At 36.2% G+C, this 13,631-nt stretch overlaps 1 protein-coding gene across 4 annotated transcripts in view; it reads right to left on the minus strand.

The window, feature by feature from the left end:
• LOC124640375 (homeobox protein homothorax) overlaps nt 1-13,631 on the minus strand; it is a 256,533-nt gene that overhangs the window by 84,279 nt on the left and 158,623 nt on the right. The gene's annotated exons all lie outside the window — the stretch shown is intronic.

The following is a 13,631-nucleotide window of genomic DNA, read 5'->3' on the forward strand; positions in this document are numbered from 1 at the left end:
GATCATTGATGATGATAACCGATGTTCTAGATGGAAATACTTAAATGAGATGTCTTGGTATAAGTCATATTCTTTATTAACTTGCAGAACAAGTTATAATTACATTTTCGTTTTGAAAATTGATCGGTAAAGATAGAATTCTTGAACAAATACATCAAAGTTTTATAAAGGGTTGCGCTTCAAAAGAAAAGTGGCGCTTGCACTTTTCTTTCAGCTGCATAATACATGTGGATAATTTTGGATTCTGTAGAACAGGTACCAGGGAAGCAGCAGGCAACAGGATAAACAAATTAGCGTGCACTGAGCCGTATCAAATATTCATCGTAGCAGGAACAAATCGAATCAGTAGGTAGCGGGGTGTGAGCGTCTTATTTCCGTGCTCTTGTTGCTTTGTACACCGTTAATAATAAAAAGGCGAATTCGCTGTTCGCACAAATTTCCATTCTTCGCTTCACACCTTCCTTCAATGTAAGCGTTTTTAAACAATGTTACAACACCTCTATATCATTCGTTGAAATAGTGTTGCGCGCTGCCGCCGTAGGTTTTATCGATAAAAATGGATGTCGTCGGAACGCAGCACGACGGCAACTGTATCGAGTGTGCGTATCTCATTCGACCGGTGGCATGCACATTGTGATGGTAATAGGGGCAAAGTAATAAAATTACTCTTAGGCCATTACCCGTCGCCCCTCGATGTTGCGTGGCCACCCCAGCGCGATATAGGGTGTAGAAGACACAATAAAACGCTTCCAGTTTGACAAAAACAACGGGATTATTGTCTGTGTAATTGTTTTATACGTGTACCGAGATTTATTTTGTTAAAATTACGTTTTAAAAGTTTGCCTGTACGTGGTCATTTATTGGGAAAACTTTTTTAACCACTGATATGTATTTTTTGTATGTTGATTCACGTATATTACCTGTCGAAATTAATATGTCAGATGTGTGAAATTGAATTTCTGTGACGTGGTTGTTGATTAAAACTATTTTCGTAATTACTCATCCTGTATAAGTTTGAGCGTGCCAAATCAGAGTGCAGTTGCATGATGCAGTATTGTAATCCCCTAATTCATCTTAGCGACGCACACAGACGCGCGAACCCTAATGTTTCTAATACACCCCCAAATGGACGAGCGCAAACATAAACAGATATGCGTGCGAAAAGTCAAGAGAGCAGCTTTTATTGAGTTCCATTTTATCGAATTAAAAATTGCTTTTAAACATTGGTTGTTGCATACAACATTTTCACAAGTGTTTTGTATAAACAATGAGCATGATCGGACTATTCACAATTTGTTTATATATATATAATATAATATATAATCTTTATTTATCAGACAATACACAGTCCATTTTGTTAGTAAAAAACACAACTTAAAATTATTGTTAGTAGTTAAACATAATTACACAAATTTACCCTCACGCTATCCTCACTACCAACTTCACAAAGCTTCTATTTTTATTATAAGTAGCAAATATTTTCCAATCATTACAGTACGTAATAAGTGAACCAATCGTCTCATCTCATAAATCGCGGTAAATGGTATTGCCAATCCCACGCCCTAAGTAACAACGTTAAAATTCATAGATCTCATACTAATCAAGCCATATCGAGTCGAATCCAATCAATAAAAAACCGGCCAAGTGCGAGTCGGACTCGTGCACGAAGGGTTCCGTAAATTACAGTTAAATCAACCTATCTCAAAAACTATAAGAGATACTTTGATCAAACCAAAAATCGTTGAAAGAGTTAATTAGCATGCATCACCTCTATTTTTTTTAGAATTTTATACCCCGTAGTTATAAAAATAGAGGGGGGGGGACATACTTTTTACGACTTTGAGAGCTGATATCTCAAAAACCGTTCACTTTAAGAAAAATGTTTTTTAGAAAACTTTATATCATTTTAAAAGACCTTTCCATTGATACCCCACACGGGTATGTACATCGAAAAAAAAATTTTCATCCCTCAGTTACATGTATGGGGGGCCCCACCCCCAATTCTTTTTTTTACTATTTAGTGTCATATTTTTGTAGCGGTTCATACAACACATATTCCCATCAAATTTCATCACTGTAGTACTTATAGTTTCCGAGTAAATCGGCTGTGACAGACGGACAGACGGACAGACGGACAGACGGACATGACGAAACTATAAGGGTTCCGTTTTTGCCATTTTGGCTACGGAACCCTAAAAACGGATTATCCCATCACTTTATGCTTCCCTAGTATTTGAGATAGACACATAAAATATCATCCTCATATATTTTAACTAATTTTCAAAGAAATCGTAAAATAAACGATCTGTTACAAGATTCCTTATTATCCGTTTTATAGTCCACACTTCATATTGGTTATGGATAGATTTTTATAGGTTTTTTACTTTCCATAGCTAAAAGTTATCGTGGTCACTCTAATTTTTATGTGATGATACACCTTAACTGCATTTGGAGGTAATTTTAGTACTTCATAAAACGGTTTTTAGGATAAAATTTTACTGTTACTGCATCAAGAATCTATAATCTTTTTATTTGATTTAAAATTGTTGATGGACAAATGTCGGCTTTATTTTTATTATTATCACTTTATACGACAAATATTTCAGCAAAACCGCAGGTACAACTACCAAATATTTTTGGGCTTTCATAAAGCTTTCACGAAAAACTTTAGCTGTAGCTCTAACTCCATAGTAAAAAAACCATTTGATCCGCTCCCATCGGGCGTAACAAGTGAAACTGCTCATTAGTACTAATCCTCCCATGGTGTGGTGTTTGCTCCCATGGTGTTTGTAAGCCGATTGGCGCAACCCGACACCGAATCCGCGACCCTACGACTAGGGCACGCGCCTCTGCGGTTGGGCTTGCATTTGTGTTATGAAAAATAGTGAGAAATGTTTTTCTGGTGTCTATGGGAGCGGAGAGACCACAGGCTTGTGTTAATTGCTGTGGTTTTGCAAGATTGAATAGATGAGGCTGAAATAATAACTGATAGAGATGCTGTGTTTAGATAGGTTTGAAAAGATGATAGGAATGAGAGAAATTCAGAAGAAGTGGCATAGTAACATAAAATCTTTGTTTTTTTTAGGTTGAGTGTTGACTAAACTGTTCAATGTAAGGTACTATTTATTTTAGACAAAAAGGTTTTCAAAAGATTTACCTATCAAGAAGCTCGGTTTATTGGGCATAAACGTTTTAGCTTTTGAAGTGCCATCTCTTCGGGAGGTAAATAATAATTTTGATGATCTCTCATTTTACTCTATCAATTCCTTTTGCCACCAATTTTGTAAGTTACAATACCTAGCTTTACATGTAAAATTTTTAACGCAGAAACTTGATACCCTGATAATAATCTTGGGATAAATAGAGACATGTTTTCGCCTACGACTCTTAACTAACGGGTTTTTAACTTAACGTGACCTAGAAGATGCGTGGGAGGACAGATTATATATCAAGCTTTTTTTCTCTTTTCCGGTACATATTTGAAGTACTTAAACGACATGGTTTGATAGAAAATATTTATTTGAAAATAAATATACCTACTGCCTTCCTATTTGTAGCTGTTTCCAGCCTTTTGGGTATACTACCGAGTGACAGCGATGAGGACCAATTTTTTGATGCATTCGACTGTTTCAAATATATAAGTATCTTTTTTTCTTAACGCTTTAGGCGTTGTTTACCAGTCTGCCTTGGGTGAAATAGTTGATTTTCTATGATCGTTTATTTTTTCTAAGAGACATTATTTTTTTTTTTTCTAGTCACGAAAATATTGACCGGATTTCCAAAAAAAAATATGGGTAGGAACATGAAAACCTGACCATAACGATTCAGTCTGCTCATCATTAGACGAGCACAAAGCGACGTCGCGTCCTGTCCGTGACACTCCTAGGAGATTTATCGAGTTACCGACATTAGTGCAGGGCGCAAATGAGTGCAGGGACTATCGAGTTGCGCCAATCAAATGAAAGCACGCGCTTGATAGGGATGGGGCGCGTGGGAAATATCGATGTGAGAATTTAAATTGTAGAATAATGAAATAGTGTGTAAGTTTTGAAAATAAAACAGATTTTTAAACGGTTTGACTGCTAAGGAGCTAGCTGACTGCTAAGGAGCCTGAATTGAACCTGTTAAACTACTTATCGACGCCTTAGAGTGAAAACCTCGTAAATGCAAGAGATAACTTTTCAGGATAAGGATTGGTATTCGATATTTTTTACGATTATCTTCCAAGAAATGCAATAAAAAAATATTGAGAAAAAATGCATTTCCCAGGTTTTCATTCTAAGACGACGTTATACAGATAAACCTTTAGTTTTTTGAAAATGTGCTTATAAGGCCCATAAAAGAATATCAATTAAGCACAATTACTATGAAGAAGGTATGTTTGTATGTAAGCTACATTATAACGAGCATTTGCTTGGTACTTACTCGACAATTCTTCAGTCAACTCTAAAACATCGACGCCAAATTCATCGACTACGCCACCACTAGAGGGCGACAACCGCGGTGTCGTAATACGTTCACCGATTTGATGGATTGGCTTCTTTGCAGTCCCTCCTATTTGCAAACACCCTTATCTGAGCCATACGGGGGCTGGGGGTGGACTGAGACCCGGGGGCTAATTAAAATTGGCACTCTCTTACCCATGCACTTAACCACACCCTTATAGCCTACAACATAAGGTTCAAAATTGCACGTGACGACTGTTAAGTGTAAGTTGGTCGTCATTGCATCAGGATCAGATGGATGTGGGAATGCAATATTTGAAATTGGAATTTATTTTAATAAGATTGATTGGAGATTTTGCGTGACGTCACTAATGTGTTGATTGTGTGTTTGGGAATGTTTTGAGAGAGGGTAGATTTTAATTAGTTGAATTTAGGTAAATAAATGGACTTGATTTACAAGTCCATTTATTTACCTAAATTCAAAAAATTGTCCTTGTTAACTTTCTTTGAGTCATGTGAAATTAATTATTTACTTTATCTCTCATAATGTTGTGTTCTAAAATTCAGATTGTCAAAACTTCCTTAAAATTAAAAACAAAACAGTCTGGTTCCCCAAAAAAATCAAAAACACAAATTGACGACACTACTACAACGCGTCGCTCAACCCTCGAACGCGTTTGAAAACGCAGCGTACGCTTAATTACCGCGAACGAAACGCAGCGAGTCAGCTCTGCTCTGATGACTGCTCTGTCTTATTGTGCTATAATCAGCTTCGTTATTCTGCGCTGATGGCTTCGCGTCACTGCTGTAATGACGGCTACGCTAATTTTTGTCGTAGTGACTGAAAATTTGAGGTATGTCGTGAAAAATTGTATTTAATGTGTGTTTATGTGTAATTTATGTAATGAGAGTAAGAGGTAGTCGTTTTATGAAACGTTAAATTATAAAAGGTGTAGGTAACAGTATTGACTTTTAAACATTATTGCATATTTTATTTTGCTACATTAAAACGTGTTGAAACCAATAACAATATACTTTCTCTCTGAAAGTTGAGTAAAACGATTATCAAAATATATTTAAAGGAATATTAAAAAAAGTGAGTGTTGCGGTACATCGTTGCGTATTATTTTAATGGAATTTCGTAAATAAATATCGCATTTACAAGAATACCAATAATCGTAAAAGGCTTTAAAACGTCAAATTGTTACGCATAAAAGCTCTCATAACGATATCAGGAGGACAAAAAAATGTTTTTACGATTCAAAGTTAACCCTTACAATGGCGCGGATCACGTCTCCGCGATTACGCAGCATTGAAAATTAGTTTAATATCTCAAATTGACGATTCCGCCCGGAACGGCCAATTAAGAGGGAATAACACTTGGAATTATCCTCCTGATAGCCAAGTTATGGGGTGCCTTTATGGACCATTAAGTGCGCCGTAACTCGGGAGACGATTCACGAATATTTTGTACACACTAAATGTTTGAATTTACAACGATTCGCGTCTAGCGTTTACGATATTACCGCCGCTTGTCTAGTTGTAAAACTCCGCTCGCCGCTTGTGGGTTACAAGTTGTTCAAACTTAATGGCGCGGTTTATATTACAGTTATTATATTACATTTAAACGAACGAGTTTTACTGTCACATCCAGCATAGATTAGCTCAATTAACTGCGATAACTTAATAAAAACTTGTGAAGAACAAATGAGGCGGCCAGTTGATGAGTTCAAGTTAATATTCTTGGTATTACCCTAAGTTATAACCGCACGTATTAAAGGATTAATACAGTAAACAGCAGCGCGTCGGGTGCGGGGGCCTGACGCCGCGGCGCCCCAAAACGCGTAACGGCCGTTCATTCGCGCATTGATTTCAATTTGAATTTTAATTGCGGAATATTATACAAAATTACATTGCTTAATATTCACCCTGGGGCGGCGATTTTTGCATATTTTTAACCCTGTGTAGAGTCGTTTTGGTGCGGGTGGGTGCTGATAAAAATCGCATATATTAACTAAGAGAGGGCCGGATTTTGAGCGCAGATAGTCGGGCGGTTTTCATTAAAGCCGATACGAGCGAGATAGGTGTCGTATTTTATTGCTTATCCTCGGCTCGGACCGTTCTGTAACGTCTTAAAATTCTACTTAAAAGATTGTGCTTTTGAGATTTTCGAGACATGTTTATGTCACTTCCGACGGTTCTCTTGATTTGGTAATGTATTTTTGCAGAGGATTATCTTTATCTGGTGTCTGTCAAATTTATTTGTGACCTTTAAAGAAATTCAAACCAATCAGAACATTGAAATTCGCGATCCATTTTCTTAATACCAATTTAGCAAGATAGCCATATTTTACGCTCACATTCAACAAAGTTTGGCTAACTAATCACTCATTGCTATTCACCATAACAAAACCATAAACTCCAATTTTCCAGTCGCGCGACTTTTAATCGAGTCGCAACATTTGACGACAAAATATGCATTGGGTTTTTAAGTCAGATCAGTGCATACTTAAACAGGGTTAAACGCGTAAGGGTTGATCGCATTTGACGTGCTAATGCGATTTAGATGCACAACTTTATTAATATGGTAATAAATTGAGTTCATATTTCGTGAAACAGATGCGCATCTTCAACACGATTTTGAATGATTTTATTTGAATATGAATTTTTGATGTCATGTTTAATATTCAGAAATTTAAAGAGCGACAATTCACTCACATGATTCAACTTTATTTTGAGGCTTACAAAGTCAGTCCCGTGCTTACAGAGGACTGGACTTACGAACACCATAAATAAAATACATCGCACATTCAAACAAGAAATACCATACCTTATAATCCACAAGAACATTAATACGCAAAACATTTAAGAGCCACACAACATGACTAAACGGAACGCACAACAGACATTTGCAAATTGCAACGCAAAAAAGCGCAAAAACCAAAAAGATGGTTATCTAAAAACCTTACGAATACTTCAACGGGAGGCTAATTGCGAGACTCATCCCGCAATTGATATTTTTTAACAAAAAAGTAACTAATAAACGTAGGTACGTATCGCCGTTTCATCGCAAGAACTCAGGCCCGTGGGACTGACTATCAGGCCCGTGGGACTGACTATCAGGCCAGTGGACTGAGGAGTTAAGAACGTCAGAAATGTGTATCGACTATCGGCCAATCAGATAGTTGAAAAGATAATATTTTCTGGAATGCCGTGTTCACTATATTCTTGAGTCTTTGAGACTGTAGATGTTATTTATGTTAGTGATTTCATGCGTCACATGTGTTCGATGCTTTGTGTTGAGTTTTCATCGAACAAAGAGAGATAAGCGTTAATTATAGTTAAACAACTGAGTCATTTTACAAATATTTTCCACGCATAACATCATCAATATACAAGAAAGCATAAAATTAAAGTTATTTGAATATGAACCATCAGCTAATAAGAAAGTTCGATAGGAAACGAGCAACCACAACTCGATTATGCTAATCCAACAAATATCGATAACGCATTACACGGAAACACATAATTTTATAACATTTAAAACGTCTTTATTTACGCAGCACATTAACTAAAGCTATTTCCAATCAAATCAAGGGGGCATAAATCTGTTGAGTACGGGTGGACTGACGATAAAAACTGACGCGGCAGCGGGGGGTTAAACGCTCTCAGTAGGTATCCACTGATTGGCGATTCCAGGACTGGTGGAGTTAACTTGAATTTCCTTTTTATTGTGTTTTTATTGAGCACCTATCTGTTTTATGTGCCCCGGGAAGAGGTCTAAGCGAATTTTGATAGAAGATGTATCATTAACTGCTTTTGTACCTTTTATGAGGCCGTTTTATGGTATTTGAGGCGTGGATCTCGGATTTAATATTTGTTTTGAGAGATAGATGGTGAAATAAAAGTTTAGAGAAAGAGCATTAAGCATTATTCAAATATTTAGAAAAAAATAGTTCTATCAAAGTCACAGTGGACACTGTTCTTTTGCTTTCACTTGCTTATTATTAACATTCCACAGAGCTTCTGGGGAAAAAAATACATCTAGCTTTGAACTCTACCCGTAGCTATTATATATTGCATTAGTTTATAAACCCTAGCTAAGACTATGTTGTAGGCGGGCCTACTAAGTTACTCGATTTAAGACAATCTACTTTCTGAACGCCCTGCTTGAAGCTTTACTTTACTTATCTATTGTAAATATTAATAGACACGTAACATAAACTGAATATACAGGCATAAAACTTGTTATTTTAAACGCAACAAAAGGCAAAAGTCGCCTACACGACCGGTCGGTACTAGGATAGCATACACTCGCAGCATTTATCCAAGGAGCGCCGTGTGAGGCCGGTCATACGCCGTATTTATGAACACCGTCCGTTCATGATCCCCTGGTAACGTTACACCGCCGTGTTGGTGATTAATATAAGGTTTTTTTGGTTAACAATGGTTACCGAAGGAAGATCGGTGTTTCTTGGGCTCAGGATTTAAATGGAGAGTAATGTTGTTAGAATGGCATGTATTTCTAATTAAAAAGATACTATCAATGTGAAAGAAATGAGCTCATTAATTTTACTTAGTAAGTTTACTTTGTAGTAATGCTTAATTAACTTTGTGCTTACTCAAGTGAAATCAGTAGACCGGCTGTATAATTGATCATAAGTGCTTACTTAAAGTAAGATGTCACGACAATACCTACACTGTATAAGAAATAGAACTTAGGAGTAACTATATGAAGATAGTCTCAAAAAAAGTACTTAAACTCTTTAAAGTAATCCGGTACCACGGTTCCATCGAAACCAGTCACCAGATCTCCGACTAACCTTCATACCCTTGGAGATCACAACACGTAAAATAATACCTAAAAGAACAAAAAACGTGTATTTATTAAAAAGCTTGCGGTGTCATCGTCCGGTCTTGATCACTCGATACTTGCGCCGGCGCAAGAATTGATACCATCGCGTACACCGCAAAATAAAATGCATCCAATCACAGGTGATCTTTAAAAATGTCAAATTGAATGTTTTGGTGCCATTAATATTTTTTTATTGGTGATGATTCTTGGTATGGTGGTAATTAAAAACATTCTAATCATTAATGAGGTATGTATGCACAAATGTGTAGGTATAACTAATGATATAAAGCTAATGAATTTGTTTCTTTGTTTGAACGCACTAATTTTAAAAACTATGGTTTCGATTTGAAAAATCTTTAGGTGATAGATAGCCCATTTATAGACGAAAGCTATTTATAGGCTACTTTTTATCCGAGAACGGGAAGATGTTTCTTCGGTGTACGAACATCAACATCATGTATCAAACTCCTGGCGGAGACTAGTGAGCTCATAAATAGACGAATTCGATTATTTAAAACGAACCCAAAGAAACGAGAGCAAGTTGCTTCCCACGGTGCATGTCAACGAATTTCAATAGAATCCAAACACACAAAAAACCTATTAATATTCTATTAACACATTCTAAACAATTCAATTACTGTTGCTTACCTCCATTCGGTCTAAGATCTAGACAACCTAGCTTTCAGTCTGAGTTCCGTCTAACAGTGTAGAATGCTAAATACTGAACTAATTGTTATTTGAATCTAGACGTGTACTGAATAGAACTGTTGGCCATCTGAATACATACGAGGTCTGAAAGACCCCATCCGTCTTATTTATAAGGCCTCGTGATTGTATTTGAAATTAGTTTTGAATTTATTTATAGTAATGAAGTGGTACTATTTATAGAATATTTTTTTTAAGAGGTGGAATATGTAAATTGGTCAAATGTAGGTACTTATGGGAAGACTTTTAGTAAAGAGTATTAATATTGGTGATACATTGAACTTAAGAGGCAACATAGAGTAGTCTTAAGGCCACCAGTATGTGCAAAGGAAATAAATATGGTCTTAATCCTTTGCCAAATGACACTTTAATACAAGAAGTTAAGAAGGAAATTATTTACGAGGACAAATGTATTGTGATTTCAAGAGAAACAAACACAATTGATGATGATACGGCAATAAATGGTACTATAAATACGCACAGAAATGACTGAAACATTCAAATCCAAACAACAGGTACAAAGACACAAAATCGCAACTATTTGGCCGGCACCGAGTAGTGACGGGTGCAACTGTCACCGGGCATCACGCATCAAATTGTAATCTACGCGCATTGCACCGTCTAATTGAGGGACGCACCGGCCCCGTAAACCCGTACTCTTTACGACGTGTCGGCTAGCCACGATACGCACCGAATAAATCAGACGCCGCGCAAATATTACTGTCAGTCCTCCTCGCGTCATAAACCGAGCCATACGAGTCTAAAATAAACCCAGTCGCATGCAGTTTTCGCAAATAATCCAACGGATTAAACTGCGATTGATGTGCGTTTTTGGTCGCGCGTCTTGTGTACATAAATAAACTTATATATTTGGCGTAATAAGACGTTGACGTTCGCCAAATAGTAATTGGTCTCGGCTCAAGGGAACATGTTTACTGGGATAGTTAATTAAGCTGCTTCTATTATTTACGAAAGCACTTGTAATGCATTTTACGGCCCTATTTTTTATGCGACCAAGCTCTGCGTATACTTTTTTAAAGTCGATCTCTTTTGTTTTATTGTGTCCTGGTACTGACATGTCGTTTTAGGTTAAATATATTGTTTCTAATAAGGATAATCTTATGAATTTTATTTATGATGACGTTTAATTAACTTGTTAATGGAGCGACAGTAAATCATTCTTTTAATTGTTGAAGTTTTATGCATATTCTTATGCGAGATAGATCTAGATTTAAACTTAAGTTAGTCAACAAACAGTCTTCTCAACACCTTGAACAACCAAAAACAAAAGAACCAGAAATAGTTCTGACGGAAGTGTTAAAATATTCAAAGAAATAATCAACACCCATTTTTAATTATATAAAAAAGCGAAATGTGGCAACCGCCGCGTCCATCTCAGTCACACAGGCATTCCTTTTTCAAAATCTATTCTGAAAAGAATTCAATTTACGAATACCATATTCGAAAAATGTTCACTCATTAAATGAAATGTCATTCCGAATTCGAAAACTAAATCAGTTATTTATTTTTAAATCGGTATTAAATGTTCAATTGGCATTCTCGATAATAAAACTGAAATAAAATTTTAAGTGCAGATCACTCACGTGGTTATCATTATTTTAAACCCGTTAATGAACACTATAATCTTAATTGTTATTATCCAATCAGTTATGCCAATCATTAGTAAAAAATCTAAGGTGTAAAACCTTCATAGTGATTCGAATAAAATTGCCTGCAATCAATTAGTGTTAGATTGATCGTAAACAAATATTTAATCGTTGTTCCAATCAAATTAAAAATAACTGATTTATATTGAAGACAAACTTGTAGCTGGTTAAACTGGCTAAAATATAGACTATCTGAGTACCTCATCAGTCATCTATATCTGTTAAAACATTTAGACATTATTAACATTTTATTTAAAGCTTAATATTTGAATATTTCCTAAATAAATCGTTGGTATTTCCAACGAAAACAACAATAACGGTAAGTAGTAAATATGTGAGAATAGTCGAAACATTTATTTAGTATCGACAAACAGTCGTACAGATGTACCGAGTGTTGCCACTCGACTTGAATTTATTTAATTCCATCAGTGTGGACGCTGGCCGTCATTAATACGGCGGCGGCGCAGTGATCGGCCCGCCTTTTGTTCTAATTTTATTGAGTGCTAAACGACGCCGTGCAAATGTCGCGACGCCTCTTTAAAATGTAAATTTATGCGGAATCCCGGTGATTTATGCGACCCCTCTAATGATCTACAAACTTCTTTGAAATCTCAAACTGACAATGTTCACACACCTATCTCTTGATAATCTTGACGCACTTAAAATGTTATTTATTTAACTTTAGCTAGAAACGGCGTTCGCGGAAACGTGTACTTGTTTTTAGGTTAGAAAGTTAATTTTGTTACTGAAAGCAGCTATCTGTTACCATTTTAGGTCTCAAGTTGACACCCGTAATTTCGGCGTATATCTCTTTCGTGGGAATTATTCCTGTTTATGTACGAATTTCTAGAAAACGTTGCATCATGCGAACGAAATTAGACGCTGATGGAAATACTGTACAGTTTTATTTTAAGCTTAATTACACATACACGTCTTCATAAAACACGTTTAATTTTGGCTTGTTGTTTTTCATAGATTTCCTAAAACTGAAAAGAGTGAAAAGTAATGTAAATATTTCTTTGAAATAACTTTCGTATATTTTACAAGTACCCCCAATGAAAACGACACATATTTAGCTAGTGTCCTCCTAGCATAAGTACCAGGGCGGCATAAACAGTAACAATATGTAAACAATAACATAAACAGGGCGAGTCCACCTGCCTCATACGAAAGTACTAGGTGTGCATACATATTGAGGAGATGGCGGGCGCGCGTTTACATACGATGTTCAATTACGAACCCGGAATATGGCATGCATTATAACCGCTATATTGTTATGCTCTCTGGGTGAACCGTCTGATTGTTTCCGTGGTCGAGATGAGGCCGAGGAAGATTTCTTTGCATGTGGGAGTGACACACACATGCCCCTTTCTATTAAAAAAGCTTATGTATAAGCGTATAGGAATAAGCGATGTGCCTAATCTTTGGAACATTTTATTTTCATACTTAATGTAAATGTATCTATCTATGTAAGATAATTAATAAAACAAGCTTTTCTTAAATGAAAATCGCTCTATTTATTATAATAACCCCACTAAATATACTAGGCAATCATAAATCGTAAAGAGATAGTGAATAGTCTCTGAAATTACTTAATGTTGCCAAGTAATAAGCAATAATTTCCTCTCGGGGTAATAGTTTAGCGACAGCGCCATCTCTCGGCGAGTAGCGGTAAGCGTCGATAAATCGATGGTAAAATAATTATTCCTTCCATAGCTGCAATGCTGGTTGGAAATACACCACCTAAGGCTATGTAATTTTGAATACGAGTAATATGTTTGGTAATTATTTATTTCTATGTGTGTGTAGAAACTTGCGTGTAGTGGTGTAAATAATGTTTTTGATAATAACGTTGTAGTCAGCCGTTTATTCAGAACTTGGCAGTTTTCGAGTTATTCCTTGTGTGTATGTATTACAGGTGTACCTACAATTTGCAGTAAATACTGCAAGAATAGATAG

This window comes from Helicoverpa zea, chromosome 20, assembly GCF_022581195.2.
Source record: "Helicoverpa zea isolate HzStark_Cry1AcR chromosome 20, ilHelZeax1.1, whole genome shotgun sequence".
In the NCBI taxonomy this organism is placed as follows: Eukaryota; Metazoa; Arthropoda; class Insecta; order Lepidoptera; family Noctuidae; genus Helicoverpa; species Helicoverpa zea.